The following is a 22754-nucleotide window of genomic DNA, read 5'->3' as shown; positions in this document are numbered from 1 at the left end:
TTATGAATTCCACTAGATTTTGAAGTAGTAATAACCAAGAAAGTTGGTCTGTGACCACTTTATACAATCAAAATCTAATACCCTTGAGTACTAGAAACTGTTTTTTTTATGTCAGATTTGACTTAAGAGCAAGGTAATTAGGTACAGTAGGGTTGTGGGGCAAGTCAAGCGGGAGGCAAGTTTGAATGGAGAAAAACTGGAAGAAGTGAAGTGTTTTAGATATCTGGGAGTGGATTTGGCTGTGGATGGAACCATGGAAGCGGAAGCGAGTCACAGGGTGGGGAGGGGGCGAAGGTTCTGGGATCGTTGAAGAATGTGTGGAAGGGTAGAACATTATCTTGGAAAGCAAAAATGGGAATGTCTGAAGGATAGTGGCTCCAACAATGTCATATGGTTGCGAGGCATGGGCTATAGATAGGGTTGTGCAGAGGAGGATGAATGTGTTGGAAATGAGATGTATAAGGACAATATGTGGTGTGAGGTGGTTTGATTAAGTAATGAAAGGGTAAGAGAGATGTGTGGTAATAAAAAGAGTGTGGTTGAGTGAGCAGAAGAGGGTGTATTGAAATGGTTTGGTCACATACAGAGAATGAGTGAGAAAGATTGACAAAGAGGATATATGTGTCAGAGGTAGGGGGAATAAGGAGAAATGGGAGACCGAATTGGAGGTGGAAGGATGGAGTGAAAAAGATTTTGAGCGATCAGGGCCTGAATATGCAGGAGGGTGAAAAGCATGCAAGGAACAGAGTGAATTGGAACGATGTGGTATACTGGGGTCAACGTGCTGTCAATGGGTTGAACCAGGGCATGTGAAGTGTCTGGGGTAAACCATGGAAAGTTTTGTGGGGCCTGGATGTGGAAAAGGAACAGTGGTTTCAGTGCATTATACATGACAGCTAGAGACTGAGTGTGAACGAATGTGGCCTTTGTTGTCTTTTCCTAACGCTACCTCACTCACGTGCGGGGGGAGGGGGTTGTCATTTCATGTGTGGTGGGGTGGCGATGGGAATGAATAAAGGCAGCAAATATGAATTATGTACATTTGTATATATGTATATGTCTGTGTATGTATACATATCACATACTCCCACAACTGTTTCAGGAGTAGTGCTACTCCTTCCCTTGCTCTTGTCCTCTCACTAACCCCTGACTTTACTCCCAAGACATTCCCAAACCACTCTTCCCCTTTACCCTTGAGCTTCGTTTCACTCAGAGCCAAAACATTGTGGGAGTATGTGATAGAATGTAAGAAAGTAAATTCTCGATTAATATGGGTAAAACTGAAAGTTGATGGAGAGAGATGGGTGATTATTGGTGAATATGCACCTGGGCATGAGAAGAAAGATCATGAGAGGCAAGTGTTTTGGGAGCAGCTGAATGAGTGTGTTAGTGGTTTTGATGCACGAGACCGGGTTATAGTGATGGGTGATTTGAATGCAAAGGTGAGTAATGTGGAAGTTGAGGGAATAATTGGTATACATGGGGTGTTCAGTGTTGTAAATGGAAATGGTGAAGAGCTTGTAGATTTATGTGCTGAAAAAGGACTGGTGATTGGGAATACCTGGTTTAAAAAGCGAGATATACATAAGTATATGTATGTAAGTAGGAGAGATGGCCAGAGAGTGTTATTGGATTACGTGTTAATTGACAGGCGCGTGAAAGAGAGACTTTTGGATGTTAATGTGCTGAGAGGTGCAACTGGAGGGATGTCTGATCATTATCTTGTGGAGGCTAAGGTGAAGATTTGTATGGGATTTCAGAAAAGAAGAGTGAATGTTGGGGTGAAGAGGGTGGTGAGAGTAAGTGAGCTTGGGAAGGAGACTTGTGTGAGGAAGTACCAAGAGAGACTGAGTACAGAATGGAAAAAGGTGAGAACAATGGAAGTAAGGGGAGTGGGAGAGGAATGGGATGTATTTAGGGAATCAGTGATGGATTGCGCAAAAGATGCTTGTGGCATGAGAAGAGTGGGAGGTGGGTTGATTAGAAAGGGTAGTGAGTGGTGGGATGAAGAAGTAAGATTATTAGTGAAAGAGAAGAGAGAGGCATTTGGATGAGTTTTGCAGGGAAAAAATGCAATTGAGTGGGAGATGTATAAAAGAAAGAGACAGGAGGTCAAGAGAAAGGTGCAAGTAACATTTTATATGAAATAACCTATGCAATATTTCTTGTTAATATTTTAATGTTTTTTTTTTTTTTTTTTTTTTTTACAACTACTAAGGAGCTCTAAAGCCAAAACGAATTTCATTTTGTATTACATTTTGTATAACAATTTGACGAATAAAGTATCTTATCTTATCTTAAAGAGGTGAAAAAGAGGGCAAATGAGAGTTGGGGTGAGAGAGTATCATTAAATTTTAGGGAGAATAAAAAGATGTTCTGGAAGGAGGTAAATAAAGTGCGTAAGACAAGTGAGCAAATGGGAACTTCAGTGAAGGGCACAAATGGGGAGGTGATAACAAGAAGTGGTGATGTGAGAAGGAGATGGAGTGAGTATTTTGAAGGTTTGTTGAATGTGTTTGATGATAGAGTGGCAGATATAGGGTGTTTTGGTCGAGGTGGTGAGCAAAGTGAGAGGGTTAGGGAAAATGATTTGGTAAACAGAGAAGAGGTAGTAAAAGCTTTGCGGAAGATGAAAGCTGGCAAGGCAGCAGGTTTGGATGGTATTGCAGTGGAATTTATTAAAAAAGGGGGTGACTGTATTGTTGACTGGTTGGTAAGGTTATTTAATGCATGTATGACTCATGGTGAGGTGCCTGAGGATTGGCGTAATGCGTGCATAGTGCCATTATACAAAGGCAAAGGGGATAAGAGCGAGTTCTCAAATTACAGAGGTATAAGTTTGTTGAGTATTCCTGGTAAATTATATGGGAGGGTATTGATTGAGAGGGTGAAGGCATGTACAGAGCATCAGATTGGGGAAGAGCAGTGTGGTTTCAGAAGTGGTAGAGGATGTGTGGATCAAGTTTTTGCTTTGAAGAATGTGAGAAATACTTAGAAAAGCAAATGGATTTGTATGTAGCATTTATGGATCTGGAGAAGGCATATGATAGAGTTGATCTGTGGAAGGTATTAAGAATATATGGTGTGGGAGGCAAGTTGTTAGAAGCAGTGAAAAGTTTTTATCGAGGATGTAAGGCATGTGTACGTGTAGGAAGAGAGGAAAGTGATTGGTTCTCAGTGAATGTAGGTTTGCGGCAGGGGTGTGTGATGTCTCCATGGTTGTTTAATTTGTTTATGGATGGGGTTGTTAGGGAGGTAAATGCAAGAGTTTTGGAAAGAGGGGCAAGTATGAAGTCTGTTGTGGATGAGAGAGCTTGGGAAGTGAGTCAGTTGTTGTTTGCTGATGATACAGCGCTGGTGGCTGATTCATGTGAGAAACTGCAGAAGCTGGTGACTGAGTTTGGTAAAGTGTGTGAAAGAAGAAAGTTAAGAGTAAATGTGAATAAGAGCAAGGTTATTAGGTACAGTAGGGTTGAAGGTCAAGTCAATTGGGAAGTAAGTTTGAATGGAGAAAAACTGGAGGAAGTAAAGTGTTTTAGATATCTGGGAGTGGATCTGGCAGCGGATGGAACCATGGAAGCTGAAGTGAATCATAGGGTGGGGGAGGGGGCGAAAATCCTGGGAGCCTTGAAGAATGTGTGGAAGTCGAGAACATTATCTCGGAAAGCAAAAATGGGTATGTTTGAAGGAATAGTGGTTCCAACAATGTTGTATGGTTGCGAGGCGTGGGCTATGGATAGAGTTGTGTGCAGGAGGGTGGATGTGCTGGAAATGAGATGTTTGAGGACAATGTGTGGTGTGAGATGGTTTGATCGAGTAAGTAATTTAAAGGTAAGAGAGATGTGTGGAAATAAAAAGAGCATGGTTGAGAGAGCAGAAGAGGGTGTTTTGAAATGGTTTGGGCACATGGAGAGAATGAGTGAGGAAAGATTGACCAAGAGGATATATGTGTCAGAGGTGGAGGGAACGAGGAGAAGTGGGAGACCAAATCGGAGGTGGAAAGATGGAGTGAAAAAGATTTTGTGTGATCGGGGCCTGAACATGCAGGAGGGTGAAAGGAGGGCAAGGAATAGAGTGAATTGGAGCGATGTGGTATACCGGGGTTGACGTGCTGTCAATGGATTGAATCAGGGCATGTGAAGCGTCTGGGGTGAACCATGGAAAGCTGTGTAGGTGTGTATCTTTGCGTGTGTGGACGTATGTATATACATGTGTATGGGGGTGGGTTGGGCCATTTCTTTTGTCCGTTTCCTTGCGCTACCTCGCAAACGCGGGAGACAGCGACAAAGCAAAAAAAAAAAAAAAAATAATAATAATATGTATACATTGAAATGTATAAGTATGTGAATGTGCATGTGTGGACATGTATGTATATACATGTGAATGTGGGTGGGTTGGGCCATTCTTTCGTATGTTTCCTTGTACTACCTCGCTAATGCGAGAGACAGCAACAAAGTATGAATAGATAAATATTGACTTGCACAAGCATAAGCTTCATTCGTAAAGTTTTGATTACTGGATCTTACTTTACTCATTTGAAGATATCTACAAATTGGGATGTTGGGTAAATTCACCGCCAAACTGGCAGTGTTGTCTTGAACCAAGTAAGCATTTTCCATAATCAATAGACCAGTTGAATGGGTAAGGGCTCTTTTATTTCTAACATGACTATGAAAATCTGTAGGGATGCTATTGCTATTTCAGCAATATATACTTCATAGTGATGTTTACTCTGATGTACCAGTCTCTTAGCTTCTCTAGGCAAATTTATGTAATTCAATCTTTGTTACTGGTTTCTGAGTTTCTTATGTGATAATTTCATATATAAGAAGCACTTCTTTATGTCTTCACTCCATTTCTTGGCCTCATTTTGGGAAAAGACCATCTAGTACACATTGGCAGGTGTTTCTTCAGCTATTTTGAAAGTATTTCTGTAGCTTTTTCAGGATATGTCCATATTGTTTTCATTTATAATATTCCAAATTTGCATGTTGAGAGCAAAGTGAGGACCACTGAAATTTGCATTTTTTTTTTTTTATCACTTCTCATATAACCATGTGCATCATTCTATGAGCCTCTTTTGGCCATTCAACATAAAGGTTCCACTATCTCTTTCCCTTGGCCCACACGCCAAATACAGATAGTCTGCATTATACGAAGGTTCATTACATCAAAAATCAATATTCATGACCATCTACCTTACTGTAACGAAGGATGATATACTTAAGGAACCACTCAAATCATGATTGGTGCTTACTTTGAGCTGCGTGTCCATTAGCTAACACCAGCCAGCATTACCTAGGATGCACAAAGAATTGTTTTCACTCCACTTTTGTGCAAGAATACATGCAATTTTTATGTGGAAATTTGTGCAGAAAATGGTATACTCAGACCTAACCCTATAACCTAGAAAAAAAGTCAGGGATGCCTGCGTTAAATTTAGTAGGTTTGCAGCAGGGGTGTGTGATGTCTCCATGGTTGTTTAATTTGTTTATGGATGGGGTTGTTAGGGAGGTGAATGCAAGAGTTTTGGAAAGAGGGGCAAGGATGAGGTCTGTTGGGGATTAGAGAGCTAGAGAAGTGAGTCAGTTGTTGTTCGCTGATGATACAGCGCTGGTGGCTGATTCATGTGAGAAACTGCAGAAGCTGGTGACTGAGTTTGGTAAAGTGTGTGAAAGAAGAAAGTTAAGAGTAAATGTGAATAAGAGCAAGGTTATTAGGTACAGTAGGGTTGAGGGTCAAGTCAATTGGGAGGTAAGTTTGAATGGAGAAAAACTGGAGGAAGTAAAGTGTTTTAGATATCTGGGAGTGGATCTGGCAGCGGATGGAACCATGGAAGCGGAAGTGAATCATAGGGTGGGGGAGGGGGCGAAAATCCTGGGAGCCTTGAAGAATGTGTGGAAGTCGAGAACATTATCTCGGAAAGCAAAAATGGGTATGTTTGAAGGAATAGTGGTTCCAACAATGTTGTATGGTTGCGAGGCGTGGGCTATGGATAGAGTTGTGCGCAGAAGGGTGGATGTGCTGGAAATGAGATGTTTGAGGACAATGTGTGGTGTGAGATGGTTTGATCGAGTAAGTAATGTAAAGGTAAGAGAGATGTGTGGAAATAAAAAGAGCATGGTTGAAAGAGCAGAAGAGGGTGTTTTGAAATGGTTTGGGCACATGGAGAGAATGAGTGAGGAAAGATTGACCAAGAGGATATATGTGTCAGAGGTGGAGGGAACGAGGAGAAGTGGGAGACCAAATCGGAGGTGGAAAGATGGAGTGAAAAAGATTTTGTGTGATCGGGGCCTGAACATGCAGGAGGGTGAAAGGAGGGCAAGGAATAGAGTGAATTGGAGCGATGTGGTATACCGGGGTTGACGTGCTGTCAGTGGATTGAATCAGGGCATGTGAAGCGTCTGGGGTGAACCATGGAAAGCTGTGTAGGTGTGTATATTTGCGTGTGTGGACGTATGTATATACATGTGTATGGGGGTGGGTTGGGCCATTTCTTTCGTCTGTTTCCTTGCGCTACCTCGCAAACGCGGGAGACAGCGACAAAGCAAAAAAAAAAAAAAAAATAATAATGATATGTATACATATGTATACATTGAAATGTATAAGTATGTGAATGTGCATGTGTGGACATGTATGTATATACATGTGAGTGTGGTTGGGTTGGGCCATTCTTTCGTATGTTTCCTTGTACTACCTCGCTAATGCGGGAGACAGCAACAAAGTATGAATAGATAAATATTGACTTACACAAGCATAAGCTTCATTCGTAAAGTTTGATTACTGGATCTTACTTTACTCATTTGAAGATATCTACAAATTGGGATGTTGGGTAAATTCACCGCCAAACTGGCAGTGTTGTCTTGAACCAAGTAAGCATTTTCCATAATCAATAGACCAGTTGAATGGGTAAGGGCTCTTTTACTTCTAACATGACTATGAAAATCTGTAGGGATGCTATTGCTATTTCAGCAATATATACTTCATAGTGATGTTTACTCTGATGTACCAGTCTCTTAGCTTCTCTAGGCAAATTTATGTAATTCAATCTTTGTTACTGGTTTCTGAGTTTCTTATGTGATAATTTCATATATAAGAAGCACTTCTTTATGTCTTCACTCCATTTCTTGGCCTCATTTTGGGAAAAGACCATCTAGTACACATTGGCAGGTGTTCCTTCAGCTATTTTGAAAGTATTTCTGTAGCTTTTTCAGGATATGTCCATATTGTTTTCATTTATAATATTCCAAATTTGCATGTTGAGAGCAATGTGAGGACCACTGAAATTTGCATTTTTTTTTTTTTATCACTTCTCATATAACCATGTGCATCATTCTATGAGCCTCTTTTGGCCATTCAACATAAAGGTTCCACTATCTCTTTCCCTTGGCCCACACGCCAAATACAGATAGTCTGCATTATACGAAGGTTCATTACATCAAAAATCAATATTCATGACCATCTACCTTACTGTAACGAAGGATGATATACTTAAGGAACCACTCAAATCATGATTGGTGCTTACTTTGAGCTGCGTGTCCATTAGCTAACACCAGCCAGCATTACCTAGGATGCACAAAGAAGTGTTTTCACTTCACTTTTGTGCAAGAATACATGCAATTTTTATGTGGAAATTTGTGCAGAAAATGGTATACTCAGACCTAACCCTATAACCTAGAAAAAAAGTCAGGGATGCCTGCGTTAAATTTAGTAGGTTTGCAGCAGGGGTGTGTGATGTCTCCATGGTTGTTTAATTTGTTTATGGATGGGGTTGTTAGGGAGGTGAATGCAAGAGTTTTGGAAAGAGGGGCAAGTATGAGGTCTGTTGGGGATTATAGAGCTAGGGAAGTGAGTCAGTTGTTGTTCGCTGATGATACAGCGCTGGTGGCTGATTCATGTGAGAAACTGTAGAAGCTGGTAACTGAGTTTGGTAAAGTGTGTGAAAGAAGAAAGTTAAGAGTAAATGTGAATAAGAGCAAGGTTATTAGGTACAGTAGGGTTGAGGGTCAAGTCAATTGGGAGGTAAGTTTGAATGGAGAAAAACTGGAGGAAGTAATGTGTTTTAGATATCTGGGAGTGGATCTGGCAGCGGATGGAGCCATGGAAGCGGAAGTGGATTATAGGGTGGGGGAGGGGGCGAAAATTCTGGGAGCCTTGAAGAATGTGTGGAAGTCGAGAACATTATCTCGGAAAGCAAAAATGGGTATGTTTGAAGGAATAGTGGTTCTAACAATGTTGTATGGTTGCGAGGCGTGGGCTATGGATAGAGTTGTGCGCAGGAGGATGGATGTGCTGGAAATGAGATGTTTGAGGACAATGTGTGGTGCGAGGTGGTTTGATCGAGTAAGTAACGTAAGGGTAAGAGAGATGTGTGGAAATAAAAAGAGCGTGGTTGAGAGAGCAGAAGAGGGTGTTTTGAAATGGTTTGGGCACATGGAGAGAATGAGTGAGGAAAGATTGACCAAGAGGATATATGTGTCGGAGGTGGAGGGAACGAGGAGAAGTGGGAGACCAAATTGGAGGTGGAAAGATGGAGTGAAAAAGATTTTGTGTGATCGGGGCCTGAACATGCAGGAGGGTGAAAGGAGGGCAAGGAATAGAGTGAATTGGATCGATGTGGTATACCGGGGTTGACGTGCTGTCAATGGATTGAATCAGGGCATGTGAAGCGTCTGGGGTAAACCATGGAAAGCTGTGTAGGTATGTATATTTGCATGTATGGACGTATGTATATACATGTGTATGGGGGTGGGTTGGGCCATTTCTTTCGTCTGTTTCCTTGCGCTACCTCGCAAACGCGGGAGACAGCAACAAAGCAAAAAAAAAAAAAAAAAAAAAAAAATAACCCTGCTGTAACATTAGTATTTAATGTGTGAAAAATCATATCATACTTCCATGTTTTTATCCAGTACAACAGAAATAATTACATGCTGAATTTTTTGTGACATTGCAAGCTGAACAGTACTGAATACTAAAATCTAAACATGAACTCATCCAAATGTGTTTACCTATATGCCCTTTATTCTATTGTAGATGACATGGAACAGGTAAAGCATGTCCTAATGCAGCCATCTCATGAAAAGTAAGCCAAGAATGAAAAAATACAGTAAGGATTAGTTTAAGCTTCTCTTGTGTTTGTAGCCCAAATTGTAAGATTGGAGAGGTCTTAGGAACAGAAAAAGAAAAGAAAAAAAAATGACTTCCACAGCTTCACTGTAAGAGAAAAGATGTCACAAGTCAATTACTGTGTACATTTTATTGAATAATTCATTTTCATAGATTACTTTATTATATTATACTTTATAATGTCTTGTTTATAATGGAAATAATAGAGGCAAAACAGTTAAACTTAGTGCGGAAATTTTTTTATAGTTAATTCGTATTTATAGTTCACGTCTTCAGTGGAATTCCAGTATCTTAAAGTCTTTCTTTGTCTCTTGAGCTGCACTTAAACACACACTTTTGGGCCCCATAATGAAACTTGGCATGCTAGCAGCTCAGCTAATGAGCCAATGACAGGGCAGAATGGTCTTGTATTTTTGGCTCATCAGTGTAGTTTTAACTGGCCTGAGACTGCAAACAGCCAGTTTAACAGCACCGAAATGATACTGTTCTTAGGATATTAACATCTTGAACTTGCAAGGCAGAGTGAGGGGAATGCCCCACATTGGTCATTATAGCAAGTTGGTGCTTTAGCCAGGTTACTGGTAATTTCAAAAGAAGGTGGACAAAGTATCTGTCTTAGTTTAGCTACTAGCATCCATAAGGCTAGCACAGTATCCAGAAAACTGGACAGTGTTTATGAAACATCCAGAGCTTACAAGTTGGCATATATTCAAAGTTGTATCCTGTGTTTCTATAACTTATTACTGGTTGTATGATTATTCAGTTTTTCAGGAAGTCCACCTGTAGTTATAGAGCAGGCTGGTGCTCATAATATTCATAGAAATAGCTGTGTTAAATCTAAGTACAGAATTATTCATAAGAATAACCTATGCTTTTGAAGCTAGGCACTGTATATAATATTTGATAATGACCAGTAAAATGGGCATTGTGCTTTTTTTTTTTTCTTAGGATTATCTATCTCTCTATCTATCTATATCTCTGACACCTGTCCCCTCCTGGAACTCCCTCAAGGGGATGGCCACAGTAATAAAGTCCTCCATAACTCAAGAAATTCAGTGATGCTTTGTAGCCTTTAGTGCTTCACCCTTAACAGGCCACTAGCAGAGGGTAACTCTAGTGCCGTGTTTACAGAGACTCCTACCTGATAATTCCTACAGACTGCATCTCCCTAATGTGTCTTCCTAATGTTCCAACCTACTTCTTGCACGTTATGCTCCCGCTTCACGTTCCTACCTACCACTGCTACGTAATGCTCCTGCCTAAATGTTCCTAACTACCACTGCTACCTAATGCTCCTGCCTAAATGTTCCTAACTACCACTGCTACCTAACGCTCCTGCCTAAATGTTCCTACCTACCACTGCCTTAGGCTAATGCTCCTGCCTAAATGTTGCTACCTAATGCTCCTGCCTAAATGTTCCAACCTACCACTGCTACCTAATGCTCCTGCCTTAATGTTCCTACCTACTATTTCTATCTATTGCTCCTTCCATTTTGCCAACAGTTGTCAAGTGTTATGCGTGACAAGAAGAGTTTGTATGTTTGTGGTCGTAGTGCCAGTAGTCCACATGTGGCTGAGGCAGAAATAAAAGACAGCAACATGGGTCAGAGGAATGCAACTTGACAACCACTGATGTACGTACCAGTAATTTACCTCCCTAGTCATTTGGTCATTACCAGGTACCAACTGCTTCATCCTTGATCACCGTTTATGCCAGTAACGAATGTGTTCATATATCTAGTTAAGAGTTCATAAAACCATCTAATGTTCATAAAGGTGTGCTTCTACAGAATCTCGATGTTCATGAAGCTTATGAGTGGTTCTAAAGCTTACCAGCTCATCAATCATCATAAGGCCTGTCTGTACTCAAAGTATATAATACTTCATAAAGGTTTTCAGTGCCCTTAAAGTACATGAACGTTCAAAAAAGCTTGTCTGAATCAACACATATGTTAATGAGGCTAACCGATTGTTCGTATACAGCTTGAATATCAATATATCATCTTGTTACTGTTCATGAGGTGTATAAGCTGTCTTTAAACTTGCCTATATTCATGACCTTGCTATAACAATAGCAATATTAACAGAGCTTAACAATGTTCATGAAATATTGGGTTTCCATAAAGCTCTGAAATGGTCAACCTTGGCAGTGTATTTACAGCTTTCATGTCACAGCCTGTCAAGTGTTCACGAGCAGAACACAACTCAACCTCAAGTCCCTTCACCTTCAACCCTTTATATATATATATATATATATATATATATATATATATATATATATATATATATATATATTTATATATTTATATATATATATATATATATATATATATATATATATATATATATATATATATATAGTGTATGATAGGTTAAGAGAGAGAGGCGTGGTAGTAAGAAAATCATGTATAAGGTGAACAGGGTGTGCTGCTGAAATGGTTTGGACACATGAAGACGAGTGGGGACAGACTGACTAAGAAAGTAGACATATTGTTAGTAGGAGGAACGAGGAAAAGGGCGAAGCTGCAGTGAAGATGAGAAGTTGGAGAGAAAGATGCTTTAAGAGTCTGCTGGGGCCTGAGCATGCAGGAGGGTGTGAGGAGTATAATAAAACGGTGAATTAGAGCGATGTGATGTACATGGATGTCATCTTTAGGTTTCTGAGCGTCGTCTTAAGTGTTCCTAAAGTGTTGGGTGAATGCTGTCTTGGTGTTTCTGAGTGTTGTGTCAGTGTTACTAAGTGTTGGGCAAATGCCATCTTGGTGTTTCTGACTGTTATGCTGGTGTTCCTAAGTGTTGGGTGAATGATGTCTTGGTGTTTCCGATTGTTGTGTTGGTGTTCCTAAGTCTTGGGTGAAAGTTATCTCGGTGTTTCTGAGTGTTGTGTTAGTGTTCCTAAGTCTTGGGTGAATGTTATCTCGGTGTTTCTGAGTGTTGTGTTAGTGTTCCTAAGTCTTGGGTGAATGTTATCTCGGTGTTTCTGAGTGTTGTGTTAGTGTTCCTAAGTCTTGGGTAAATGCTATCTTGGTGTTTCTGAGTCTTGCGCTTGTGTTCCTAAATGTAGTGCGGATGCTACCTTGATGTTTCTCCTACCTCTCTTGAGGTTCCCTGTCTCTAACTACCTCCCTCTCTCTAACTCCTTCATATCAACTTAGGAAACAAGGACTCGAATCCTTCATTGAAGGAGGACTCGCATCCTTCTATAGGGCTTCCAGGACTATCATAGGAGTCCAGGATGACTCTAAATTCCCCATGTTCTCACATCCTCGAGTCCGGACCCCACACAATTTACATAATGAGGTCTCATGTGCTGAACCCCAGAGGGAGACATGACCCATTGTGTGAGGTAGAAGTGCCCTTGACTGTGTACATAGCGTGAATTCCTGACATTAAATGTTCGATGTTGCAAAGAAACTACTAACTCTTCCCTCTGTACATCCTTTTACCTCAATATAAGTACGTGTGGATGCCAACAAGGACAAACAAGTAAACCAACAAATTGAAAAAGGAATATTCATAGACATGGGTACCAACATACACATATAATACAACGTAAACGAAAGAAAATGGAGAGAAACTTGCCACAGAGCAGGTGGAGAACACATATACAGCAACACAAACTTACACAGGGGTAACAAAGGTAAATGAAATATCAGCACCATTTCAAGTTGGGGCACACACACACACACACACACACACACACACAATATATATATATATATATATATATATATATATATATATATATATATATATATATATATATATATATATATCAACCTTTATGTGGGCAGGCAAACAAATATAAGTAAATCATCAGAAAGATCTAAAAAGGCAAGTAAACACACACACACACACTCACACACACACAGCAATTTGGATGATAATGAAGACAACAAGATCACGAGACACGCTGTGTATTGGACCAGCTGATGCATCATCACTGGTTTGCTAACTGGAAGGTTCTGTTCATCCCTTTGGTCATGACAGTATGAACCTTGATACGGCATGATGGGCTGACCTTTGACCTGACCTTAGGTTAAAGGCTTACGCCACCATACCCAAGGGTCGTATTTCAAGGTCCGAACCATGGTGCTTAAGATGTCATAATAATATATGTAATGAGTATATGACACTAGGTTATGCAGATTTGCCAACCATTACGTTTTTATCGTATTTATTGCGTCGTTTTGAGATAAATACGGCAGTACGATTTGAGTGAAATACGTATTTCTGTTGTAGACATCTTAGTTATGTATGTACATATGTATGTAATGTATGGGAAGTGCTACAATGCAGTGTACAAAATAATAGTCGGCCATTAGTCAATTCGCGACCACTTCGCGGTCATATGACCACAGGAACTGTAGCATGGTCTGTGGTCATGACCTTCCCGATCATCATTATAGTTAGCTGGGGAATAAGACCACCAAGCTGGTCTTATTCCCGAGGCCAGCAGGCCCTCCTGAAGCTACGTAGGCAAGACGCGCGCCAAATCATCATGTATAGAAGAAGGTAAGAAATTACAACTTCCCTTCCATCTATTGCTAGTAAGATTCAATATTAATGAACGAGGATAAAATGAACTACTCAATATTAATGAACGAGGATAAAATGATGAACTACTATGTTTATAAACTCGATCCTTTCCTAATCAATGAAATACGGCTAATCTCTCTAACCCAACCAGTGAAAATGTTCATATTAACATTACAAATACCAAATCATGTCTCTAAAAAATATTGAAAAAGTGATATAATAAGGAAAATCAATTAGACAATGGACCACTTCATAATGGAAGAGTTTAAAAAAAGGTGAAAATGTTACAAGCCATCTCCAACGTAGGGAAAACTTAGTCTTCAGTTTTTGACTTTGTCACTGTTTTACATGTGACTTGTTATCAAGTGAAGATCAGGGAAAATGTTTCTGGAGGAGTGTAAAACGGGCAACCACTGCTTATATAACACAAAGTTCCCCAGCCAGGACTGACTACGTGGTGACAAACAATCATTAGAACTTCAGTTCACGTCGTTCGAGGACCGGAAATGAAACACTCGACCGACTAGATCACTTGGTTGGTCTTAAAAAGTGAACCATTGTGAATTATGTACAAAAACGAATGGAGATAACAATTTGAGCTCCGGACATCACAATTTCCTGTATTGAAAGTATAGCCTGTATTACACGTGGCTTTTAGTTTCGTTTCGCAAAATTTCTTTAAAAAAAATAGCGAAATTATTTATTTTTTGGATCTGTTCGTTATACTAGGCTGTCAGCTCTGTAATGGTGCCCATATAAGATGACACGGGTAATGCAGAGAGGTTTCGAAACCGCAATCCTTCTCTTTGAAAACTAGAATGGAAGGAAATTAATCCCATGATGACTTATAGGATTCTGATACAGAGTGAAGGAGTTGGATTACGAGTAGATTTTCCAAAGGACTCGGAGTATTGACTGAACATGTAAATATGACAACATGAGTAGGGAGGGATGTAAGGAAATACAGTCTTAGTAACAGAATTACTTGTGGTCGATCGCTGGAACTGATAGATAATATCTGTAACATCGCTGGAAAAATAAATCAAGCTTCTTAGTTTACTTATTCACGACATGGTAATGTAAGGGATTCTGAGTGTTTCCAGTATAAGGCTGGACCATTTTGGTCAATATGGACCTACGTGGTGTAGCAGTTAGCGTTCTTGCCTGCCCTGCCCAGGATCGAGCGTGGTATAAGGTTCGAATCCTGGTTGCAGGCAATCAAGTCCACTGTCTACGGAAATGTACATCCACTTAGCTTAGTCTAGGATACATATCGTTAATAAGATGGCCTTTCTTAGAGTTTCAGTTGTCTGTGCTGTTTCAGTTGTAATGAAAAGAAAAATATGCACGACCTTCACTAGACCGTGAAGAGATATATGCACCATTACCGCTGTGAAGAGAAAATATAGAAAAAAAAAATGCGTTTGAAGGGCGGCACAATACGAACATGGGTCACTTCCCGTATATACAAATGGCTAATTACGATTAATCACACACACACACATTCACGAGCCACCTACCCCCACCCCCTTCCTCCAATGGAAAAAACATTTCCTTTACTAGGTGTATGTAAAAATCTCGCTGGAGGAACTTGGACTGAGTATGTTTGCAGATGATGCCGAGGTCACGAGGCAAAGTCAAGCGTGAGGAAAATAGCATCGACCTACCTACCTACAAGGGGATCTAAACCAATTCCAAAGTTGGTGTGATACATGACTGAACTTCCATCAAGGTAAATACGAAGTGACAACGATGGAGTAACGTGATGGAAGGCTTCAGCATGAATAGTATTCAAGAAAGGAAGAAGCTACAGGAAACCACAGGCGAGAGGATTTTCGGAGTTCCACATTGTACCTAACCCGGCGCCAGAGTCCTACATTAAGTGAAGAGAAGAGAAAACAAACTGTTTACGAGTAAATATACGCATGCGTGTAATGAATATATATTCACTCTCCTCCTGTATGAAAACAAAAGTGAAATAGACTTGCTTCTTAAACGTTGGGTCACCTCGCTTATAAAAAGACGAACCAAGAGTTAAGGCAACAAAGATGATGCCAGCATTAAGAACGATGAGTCACACTGAGAAATGTGAGGCTATAAATTGTTCCCAGGAAGACAAAAGAGTTGGGGGTGACTTAAAACCACAACCTTGACATTTTTCAGACCATTCTTCGTTGACGCAAACGATAGATCAACCAGAAGCCATCATATGAAATTCAAGCAAGAAACTTCTTAAATAAGATGTAAAGAAGTACTTTCATAGAGTATTTATCATCAGTATTGGAGAAGTATTTGGTAAGTTGTCCAATTCTGGAAACTAAAATTTTTATGCAGTAGAACACACGCACACACACACACACACATATATATATATATATATATATATATATATATATATATATATATATATATATATATATATATATATATATATTTATTTATATTTATTATACTTTGTCGCTGTCTCCCGCGTTTGCGAGGTAGCGCAAGGAAACAGACGAAAGAAATGGCCCCCCCCCCCCCCATACACATGTATATACATACGTCCACACACGCAAATATACATACCTACACAGCTTTCCATGGTTTACCCCAGACGCTTCACATGCCCTGCTTCAATCCACTGACAGCACGTCAACCCCGGTATACCACATCGCTCCAATTCACTCTATTCCTTGCCCTCCTTTCACCCTCCTGCATGTTCAGGCCCCGATCACACAAAATCTTTTTCACTCCATCTTTCCACCTCCAATTTGGTCTCCCTCTTCTCCTTGTTCCCTCCACCTCCGACACATATATCCTCTTGGTCAATCTTTCCTCACTCATCCTCTCCATGTGCCCAAACCACTTCAAAACACCCTCTTCTGCTCTCTCGACCACGCTCTTTTTATTTCCACACATCTCTCTTACCCTTACGTTACTCACTCGATCAAACCACCTCACACCACACATTGTCCTCAAACATCTCATTTCCAGCACATCCATCCTCCTGCGCACAACTCTATCCATAGCCCACGCCTCGCAACCATACAACATTGTTGGAACCACTATTCCTTCAAACATACCCATTTTTGCTTTCCGAGATAATGTTCTCGACTTCCACACATTCTTCAAGGCCCCCAGGATTTTCGCCCCCTCCCCCACCCTATGATCCACTTCCGCTTCCATGGTTCCATCCGCTGCCAGATCCACTCCCAGATATCTAAAACACTTCACTTCCTCCAGTTTTTCTCCATTCAAACTCACCTCCCAATTGACTTGACCCTCAACCCTACTGTACCTAATAACCTTGCTCTTATTCACATTTACTCTTAACTTTCTTCTTCCACACACTTTTCCAAACTCAGTCACCAGCTTCTGCAGTTTCTCACATGAATCAGCCACCAGCGCTGTATCATCAGCGAACAACAACTGACTCACTTCCCAAGCTCTCTCATCCCCAACAGACTTCATACTTGCCCCTCTTTCCAAAACTCTTGCATTTACCTCCCTAACAACCCAATCCATAAACAAATTAAACAACCATGGAGACATATATATATATATACTCACATATTCACATACACGTATACAAACACACACACCTCCGTGGTTTAGCGGTTAGCGTTACTGACCATGAATCAGCACTGGCCAGCCCAGGGTCGTAACCGTATGGATTCGAATCCTTGGTATAGCAGTCAACCTCCACCCAACCCAGGTGTTCATCCTCCCCTCGGGAATGGTCGATGAATGGGTGCCTGGCTGCGACTGTGTGTGTGTGTGTGTGTGTGTGTGTGTGTGTGTGCATACATGCATTCACAGCAGTAAAGACACGTAAAGCTGAGACAGGACTACATAAGTATGAAACTCTCTTCCTACATTGTCGCGACCCCACTCTAACTGGGTGGCAGGTCACAGCGTCTGACCTCACCCGTAAATTCATATTCCCTCGAGAAATGTGTTTGGTGGCCAAACTCTACGGCTACACCTGTGATATTGATCCTTGACGCCCATACTCGACGGTGGGCGGTGGCAGGTGTGGGAGGATGGTGAGGGGGCGGTGGTGGGAAAAAGGAGTATGACAGTAGAGGGCACAAGGAAGGCTAACAATAGCAATGTAAAAACGTGTTCGAAAGTCTCTCTCTCTCTCTCTCTCTCTCTCTCTCTCTCTCTCTCTCTCTCTCTCTCTCTCTCTCTCTCTCTCAATCACTCGGGGCTCGCTAGGCTAACTGAGTGTTCTCGCTGGGTTACTGGAATGGTATAACTGTGAGGGACACACAAAAATATCACATTTTACAACAACACCAACAGTACTTTATTGGTGAAGTAATGTAAGGTAACTGAGGGCAAGGAGGATTGCTGCTGACGAAGAGAACAGCGAAGTGACCTCTCTGAGGCAGCGCCCTAGTAAGAGACGTCAAAGCACTTGTAAAGTGAGCTTGTGTGTCTACAAGGCACAGGTTACAGCTTGACTGACTGGCTTGGGATGCCCAAGTACACAAGACGAGGCGAGGTCAGGTCTGGGAAGGGTACCTAGCTATTCCCAGAGGGAATTACGACACATCTCAGAACGGAAACTTAGATATTTATCATTCCCAGCGAGTTTACTTATGTTACCTTACCTGTTGATCACTTCCAGCAGTCGCAAGTAATTCTATTACTGGCTGATGGACCGAAGTTAACTCAGGTAAGAGTGAAGCCTCTCCTGGAAACGATCAAGGTCATCTATTCAACCGAATAATTAGAACGACAGCGACTGACGCGCCACCTAAGTATGGGTGTCGGGGATTAGTAACACTGGTCAGCCGTTAGGATGGGCCAGCAAACACACTTTATTGGGGGATTATTAGGGCATTTGAGATCATACGCCGTGACTTGGACATCATTAAGCTGACACTTTGAGCGACAGTGGGTCGCTACAACGCTAATCATTCATCACGCGCTCACACACACACAAGGAAACAAGTCCGCTGGGACGAAGCGATGCGAGTGTCAACAGAGCTGAGGAAGCAGATGATGTTTTACTTTTTGTTTCAAGAGTTCTTTATCTCTCACACGTTTATTATCTTTCCCACTCTTCTTCTTCCCACCCATCGTAAACGATCTTTACTCTCAAACAAGTCAATCCCTCTCTAATATCTCACAGCGCGATCGCTTTTCTTTTTAGGGTAAGTTGAACTGGGGGTGTCTGTCTGTTTCTAGCGCCTGCCGGACGCACAATTCCACCCTCACTCAGCTAAAATGTTCTCTAAATCATGTCTGTCTCGCGTCCCCGGGGTCTCCTGCTGCCTCTAAATTCACATAATCTGTTGTGATTTCATTCACAATGACCGATGCTAATTGAATACATTATAACTTACACTCATGTTGTCGTACGAGTCTTTTTCCAGTCCATTTTTCAACTAATTTCGTCTAAGAAGACGGATTTAATTCTAACATAAAGTCTAGTGATAACGTAATGCTTCCTATGTCATAGTAATACTCATCTAGTACGAAATCTATTGTTCAAAAGCAAGTTATGTCAATAAATCCCAATGACACCTATACAGCCGACATTAAAATAGCCCAAATCTCATTTATTTGTTTGTTTGGGTGTTGCCCCAACAAAACAAAACAAAAAAAAAATATCCACCCCTACTGAAATGTGTTTTTCTTTTCGCCAGCAAGTTACTGTTCTGTTGTGGAATTCAAAAACATGCATTAAATGTCCGGCCTCGTGCATGTGTTTGCATGGTATTATTTCACCGCTCAAAAATAGCCTCCCCTTCCCCCCCTCCCCAACCTCCAACTCCCCTTTTAATTAATCATCCTCTCTTTCCTTAAATTCCTACATTAGATTGTGGTCAGTTGACAAAAAAAAAAAAAAAAATGCTTGTTTTTCGTCTTAAAATTGTTTGATCACACCATTCAGTCTAAACTGTACCGTCTAGATACAAGTGGATGGGGGGGGGGCGGTGGTGGTGTCGGCTAAATTGCCACATAAACTGGACGGAGTATTTTCTGACTCTGGCTCCGTCAAATTACTTGTAATGTTTGTCCTGTACACATTCCACCTTATTTATACACGTCTGTGTGTTTGTGTGTGTGTGTGTAGTGAGAGAGAGAGAGAGAGAGAGAGAGAGAGAGAGAGAGAGAGAGAGAGAGAGAGAGAGAGAGAGAGAGAGAGAGAGAGAGAGGCAGGCGGGGTCGGGCAGCTGAGCACAAACTAAATGCCAAAAGGTTTATTTCATTCTGTGATCTTCAACCAAATACATTGACACAAAAACTATTCCGAATGGATTCCATATCTATTCGTCAAGTTATTATACTTTTGTGAAGTTTTATCTACGAAAAACGATCATATACACAAGTATTATATTAAGAGTTGGGAAAGTATATATGGAAGAGGCTAAAAGCGAAGAGAAAATGACACCAAAACATTCAGAAATGGTCTTTCAGTTTCCATGTCAACATGACCAGCCTCAGTCTGTCCTGGGACACCACTTGTATAAATATATATTTCCCTGACGCGCGCCACCCTCGCGCGAGTTTTGCCACCCCTAGCCAGCCACCCACCCACCCACCCAGCCACACTGACTGACCCTTGTTTAATCACGTGGGGGAAGGGCTGGGAGGGAGACCTGACCCACACACACAACACCCACACACACACAGGGCTGGGTCGCCCACAACACTTTGTATGTTAATACTGTCTTCCTGTCCACAAAGTTATGGTGACGGGTTTATATATTCATCAGTGGCTCTATCTACGCCTCTGCGTAGCCATGTATGTATGATTGTTATATTTAGATCGTTGCACTTCTGTTTTCATGCAAGTTGTAAATGTTGATGATAGTTTGTGTTGTCTGGTCGTATGGAGATGTATATGTCTGTTTCTATTTCTATTGTAGACTCCTATTACGTACAAAAGTCCATATCATTAGTAGTTCTTAAATTAAAACTAATAAAAAGTGGATAATAGATAAGGAAAGTGAAGGAAAAGAAGAAATTAATGTGTATTTCAAATGGGGTTAGAAAACCTGCCTTTTTAAAACATGTCAGGCAAGAATTGAGGGGTAAACAGCTGTAGTAGTAGCTGCCATGGCCACACACTTGATCACATGACCTGTATAAGGCGAGGGCGTCCAAGCTGCTCGTTTTACGAAACATTGTCACCGTTATACCTTTATGAAGAATCTCCACTATGCGCTGAACACACACAGCTTTAGGGTAAGTGGATATCACAGCCCAGTCAGGAATGAAGACAGCGGAAGAAAAATATGAAGCTAGTTTTTTTTTTTTTAAGGTGTAGTAAAACGGTACGTGAAACAAAAGTGGTGGAAGTTAGGAGACAAACTGTGAGCCAGATGTGGACGCCATGATGGTTGCGAGTTTGAAGGTGGAAGAGATGTGCAACAGGGTTGTTGGTGTTGGGATAAACACACACTGCTCTTTTAAAGTCAAGTCGTGAGTGGAGCTCATACTACACGGCGATGCGAGAAGGATCGCTGTGATGAAAAGTAGTTTGAGAAAAGATGAATGTGTTGATGTAATATTAACCAGAGAGGCATGCATGAGAGGAATGACAAAGACCACGAGTGTTGGTGAAGTGTGTCAACGGGACAAGGGTCTTCGAAGGGGCTGGCACTCCTCCTGCCTGGGATCTTCTTCTTCATGGCAGCAGAAATAGACAGGATTTCAGGAATTCTACACATCCCATACCTGTAAATAGGGACCTATAGTTTAACGGACTTAACCCATCCACATTATTTTGTTGTCACGCTGAATATCTAGGTTTGTTTGATCAACATATTGTGCATCAAACTATTCTATATCTTGTTTACCACAATGTGAGTGAGTCGGTACGCACACAAGTCATTATCTTACGTCTATCGTCAGCCCCACCTCCACCACGGCTCCTCCACCATCTCCATCAACATTTTCCTTCATTTTGCCTCCAAGAACCTCTTCAACCCACGGTGACCCACATTCTATATTCTTTTCGGTGTTATGAACGTTCGTCCAGGACTAAAAACTATGAAATTAAAGGCGGTCTTATTACGTGGTAAACTATTACTTATATATATATATATATATATATATATATATATATATATATATATATATATATATATATATATATATAAGTGTAAATCTTATTTCCTGTTCTACTCTAGTTGAAAAAAAACGAGTTAAACCGCAGCTGTTGGTCTGTGTGGGCCTCCCGGAGGTGTTAAACCGCAGCTGTTGGTCTGTGGGTCTCCTGCCGTGGCCACGTCCGGAGACCCCGAGTGCTTGAGGACACAGCCGGCACACACTACACCCTCCAGTGTCCCTCACCGCCTCTTGTTTCCCTCGGTTCCTCCGCAAAGTCATTTGAAACATCTTCGCTTCTCCTGGGCTGGCTACCTACTCCACCACACAGAAAGAAAGACGTTTCTAATCTTTTTTTTTTTTTATTCTATTCTCAAAATGACTTTAAAACATTACGAAAAAAAGAGAGGAAAGGTCACCACTAAGTAACCTGTAACTTATTAAACCACTTCAGTAATGACTGAAGACAGGAGCAAGTAACACCCGCCCTGAGTGAGGTCTTCTCGTTCACCACAGGCAGAGACCAACCACACCACACCACCAGCAGACCAGACCACACCAGACCACCTCCTCCCAGCCACACCACACCCCCAGCAGACTAGACCAGACTAGACCACCTCCTCCCAACCACACCACACCCCCAGCAGACTAGACCAGACTAGACCACCTCCTCCCAGCCACACCACCACCCCCAGCACACCAGACCACACCAGACCACCTCCTCCCAACCACACCCCCAGCAGACTAGACCAGACCAGACCAGACCACCTCCCCCCAACCACACCACACTCCCAGCAGACCAGACCAGACCACCTCCTCCCAACCACACCACATCCTCCAGCAGACAAGACCACACCAGACCACCTCCTCCCAACCACACCACACTCCCAGCAGACCAGACCAGACCACCTCCTCCCAACCACACCACATCCTCCAGCAGACAAGACCACACCAGACCACCTCCTCCCAACCACACCCCCAGCAGACTAGACCAGACCAGACCAGACCACCTCCTCCCAACCACACCACACTCCCAG

The 22754-nt window shown here is 41.6% G+C and overlaps 1 long non-coding RNA gene across 2 annotated transcripts in view; it reads right to left on the bottom strand.

Annotated features, from left to right (window-relative positions):
- The window catches only part of LOC139758451 (uncharacterized), an 87260-nt gene that overhangs the window by 49708 nt on the left and 14798 nt on the right, over nucleotides 1–22754 (bottom strand). The window lies entirely within an intron of this gene.

The sequence above is a fragment of the Panulirus ornatus genome, chromosome 2, assembly GCF_036320965.1.
Source record: "Panulirus ornatus isolate Po-2019 chromosome 2, ASM3632096v1, whole genome shotgun sequence".
NCBI lineage: Eukaryota > Metazoa > Arthropoda > Malacostraca > Decapoda > Palinuridae > Panulirus > Panulirus ornatus.
This window is presented reverse-complemented; position numbering and strand designations above follow the sequence as displayed.